The sequence below is a fragment of the Brassica oleracea genome, chromosome C9 (genome assembly GCF_000695525.1).
Source record: "Brassica oleracea var. oleracea cultivar TO1000 chromosome C9, BOL, whole genome shotgun sequence".
Classification (NCBI taxonomy): Eukaryota; Viridiplantae; Streptophyta; class Magnoliopsida; order Brassicales; family Brassicaceae; genus Brassica; species Brassica oleracea.
The window spans coordinates 26,870,185-26,874,349 of record NC_027756.1 but is presented as its reverse complement, the minus strand read 5'-3'; the positions used below and the strand labels follow the sequence as shown (position 1 = coordinate 26,874,349).

The following is a 4,165-nucleotide window of genomic DNA, read 5'->3' as shown; positions in this document are numbered from 1 at the left end:
TCTCTCTCTCTCTCAATGTTTTAGGCGAAAGCAGAAATAGGGACTTAGGGCTACGGGTCTTCAAAATCCCGCAGGTTAAGCCCATCCCGCTTTCGACCCGTCCCACTTTCGACCCGTCCCGCTTTGAACCCGTTCCGCGAGGCCCACAATTTTGCGGGCTTACCAAATGGAGGTCCAATCCCGCCCCGCAGCAAGCCTTTACGGGCCAGGCCCGCGGTCCAGGTCCTTGATTGCCATCTCTAATTTTGAACTTAGATATCCTTGGCCAACTTTAAAAATTCATATCAAGTATTTTAAGAGTCAGAAAAATATGAAAAATTATATGAAAATATTTTGGTTGACTAAATACTAGGGGAACACAATTTCATTTTTTGATCTATGGATAGCATAAAACACAATTTAGTATCTGCGACCATGTAGATTGTAGTTTCGGTTAACTATATAACTATCTGTAGCTCTTAAAACGAAATATCTACTTAATGGTCATTAGTCTACCATCGCAGATTGAATTAACTGCCATTTTTCCTATGATCTGAACTAAGGTAGATTCGACGAACTCCGTTTTATGATTATATCTACTAACACGGAAACGTAAAATCTGCATATATATATATATATATATATATCTATACTCTACGACATTGTGATTGCATTATCTACCTCAATACTATATTCTACCTTAGCAGGATTTTGTAGTCTACCAAGCCTGTCTTCAGTCTACGGACGACAGAATTTGAGTTCTACCAAATTCGTAATCACAATATTTCTTAAATCTCTCCCAAATTTGTTAAGAGAATATTTTCTAAATCTTAATTTTCCAAAATTTACGTGTTTCTGTATCAATTTTTTAAGAAAATCAACAAGTACATTAAATTCTAATTTCTACAACACTAAATTTAATTTGTTAAACACTAAACTTATTAAACACTAAATTCATAATCACTATTTTTTTGATTTAGGCTTTAGGGTTTGAACCCTATGTGATTAAGGGTTTAGGGTTTAAATCCTATTTGTGGTGTGAACTATATTTGTAAATCTTAGTCAAATAACATGTTTGATGTGATGGCTTATTAGATACATATAAATAGCTGTTTATCATTGTGATTTGTAAAAAAATGTGTATAGCTTGCTTGTTTACTCACACACATATTCTCATATTATTTCAGTTGATGACACTCGTACAGTCTCTGAAAAATAGCCACAGCTGAATAAGTATTTTTAGTTACACATGTACAATCATGTAAACCCTGAAAACTGTCTTACCCTAATCATAACTTTTGAAACAATGGACAAAAATATGGGCAAGCTTTCTTTTGAGGTGTATCGAAGACATGCTGCAAAGTAATAATAGAGAGCCACGGAGTCCTTAGAATGGCTCTTGTGAGAGAAAATCATGAGAAAAGAGTGCAACAACTTACAGCTAAAACACATTTACTATTGTTTACAAGAATCCGAGTACAACACGTAACACATACATAACAATTACCAGTAACTAAATCCAAAGTCATAACAACTCTCACTAAGTATCCACTAGTCAAGCTTGAACAACCTTGAAGTAGTTTCCAACAGGAGAAACATAGATAAGCTAAGGAAAGTGTATTCTGGTGCAGGTGCAAGACCAAGAACAGCTTCAATTCCCATTAGGAACAGTCTATTATATAAGGAATCTTTACCCGGAGGTGGAACCTAGAAAGAAGACAAAACCATTTTAACAACCTCTTCTACATATGCCATGAAAAAAAAACACAAAATGGGTTATTCATTCAGCCATCATCGTCTATTTGTAGTTCATCATTCTATATTAGCAAAATAAGTATTAAAATTTCATGTATTGCTAATGAATCACTAGTTCTCTTCACAACCTCGTCTCTACAGCTTCTAATTTCCCGTAAAGGAGAGAAGTCAGTAACCAAATGTGAAGCTCCATACTCTGTACTGAAATCAATGATCGTAAATTATAACAATAAAAATTAGACAATGTACAATCAAAAGTTCATCTTTCCCTTAATCATAACAATCCAAAGTACAAACGAAAGACAATCTAAGAACTTACTTGAAAATGATTAGGTCGATGAGTAAACATGAAGGGTAACACAATCGAAGAGATCTCTGTTTGAAACAGTAAGGCGCGGGTTTGAGATTCCGGTGAAGTGATTCACTTTGTTTCTATCGGAGAAGAGAGAGATTAAATCAAGAATCCATGATTCTCTTGTAAGGAGAAGGAAGATAAACATCGACGACCAGGAGGAGGTGCACCGGTGAGTCGATTCACTGGAGTTGCAGCTGCGGATAGCCGGAGTGGAGGAGCGATTCGTCGGGTGATGAGACCAAAGAGGGGAATGGGAAATTAGGGTTCGTCATGTTAGATTTTAGGGATAAATGTATTTTTCTATTTTTTACTTTGTAATTATTAAGTTGGTATTTTTAATTATATTTTACAAATGAATATAAACAAAAAAAAAACAATTTTACGAAGGACTTTGTTGGGTTTATAATAAAACAAGTTATAGTTGATATTATTGTATAGGGACAATGCAGTTGTTTTTCTGTTCTATTTTACAATTTTCCCTTAAAAATATTACACAGAGGTTTTCGAAGACCATAATTTTTCACACAATTTCGCAAACTAAAATAAGATTTTTTAAAATAGCACGCACTGATCCCTTATGATAGCATGGAGGGATCTTAACATAGGTCTTGATACCAAATTGTAACCCCCACTCACCTGGGCAATTCAAAGAACGCGGGATTGACAATCATTTCTACACCTGAAGGCTAGCCATTGCGTCTTCTCATTGTTTTCATGATTCTCAAACGTTCTTTTTTCTATTTAAATCCACCAACCCGACCATATACAGTTCTTTACACAAGGAAATGGAAAAAGAGGATGAGAAAATCGATTACTCAGTGATATAGCACTATATCAGCTTTTCATCATGAGCAACTATACTACTCAATGGACAACGAGAACTAACTAGTTGTCAACAGTTAAAAACCCACATCACCACAACTCATCACTATCATTACATAGAACATTATCATCCAACACATAAGTTCACAACAATAACTCTTTACACCTCAAATCCCTGACATTTTCCACCTGCAGCTCCTACTTGACTATTCGCTTGTGGCCGCTTTAGCTCAATCAGGAACTGCCCGCCCTACGGTCTCATAGGCACTTATGTCCATACTCAATATGATTCAATCATACCAGTGCCTCTGATCACATCTCTAATCTCATTCCCAGAGGCAATTGTTTTCAGTATCACATACATCACATAATATAATACTCAACAATCATCTCAATAAGCAGTTCATTTAATTCATCTAGAAACCTAGCTCGTTCATTTTTTATCACACAATATCATCACTCAATCCATCACATAACACAAAGTTGTCCATTTAGTCCTTTAACAATGTGAACATTCTTATGCAGCATGCATGGATCTACCAGCCTAACAACATTCATGGCAGCTAAGAAATCCTATTCAACATCATGAAATATAGAAGATCAAGATAAGAACTGGTTGTTGAAACCCCCTCACCTGGATTGAAGGAGTGGAGATCTAGATCTAAAAAAGTTTGCAAGGAAGAAGAGATCAAAAGAAAAATGAGAATAACAACAACCACGACCAAAGGGTGGTTGTTATAGGGGTCGGACTGTGTCCACCCATTGGCCTGAGAAATAAGGAAGTCGCCCCAGTAAGTTGACTTGTGGTTTCGGCTCCTTCTGATGGCTCCCGACGAGTCAAAAAGGAGTCTAGCTGTCGTTCCCGTTCCACCAAGTCGAGCGTGTGTCCGGCTCTACCAAGAAGGATCATTCGCCCTGACTATCGGCCTGACTATCGGCCTAACAATAACGACCCCATTAGGTCAGAAAGACTGAGGGCCCACCTATAAAAGGAGAGCGGAGAGAAACGAGCAGGGGATCCGAACAGACACACACTCACTTGGCGGCTAGAATTAGGGTTTTCACTCTTTAACGTTCTTGTCGACTAGTAGTTTCCCTACCGCCGCTCACCGAGCTCCGGCCTCCATTCCGATCGAACTTTCGTCTTTTGTAATCTTTTCGTTCACCGAGTTCTCTCTCTCTTTACTCGTTTTGACCGAAGTAAGTTCAAACAGTTGGTGCCCACTGTAGGGCAGAACAAAGTAGTGTTAGCAA

General features: G+C 37.5%; 1 long non-coding RNA gene across 1 annotated transcript; it reads right to left on the bottom strand.

Annotated features, from left to right (window-relative positions):
- Positions 1–1,394: 1,394 nt before the first annotated feature.
- On the bottom strand, positions 1,395–2,367 carry LOC106316411. The gene is made up of 3 exons (XR_001264821.1): positions 2,054–2,367; positions 1,863–1,935; positions 1,395–1,686 (listed from the first exon to the last, which is right to left on the bottom strand). It is a non-coding gene; the product is annotated as an uncharacterized LOC106316411 (long non-coding RNA).
- Between the last annotated feature and the right edge of the window lie 1,798 nt (positions 2,368–4,165).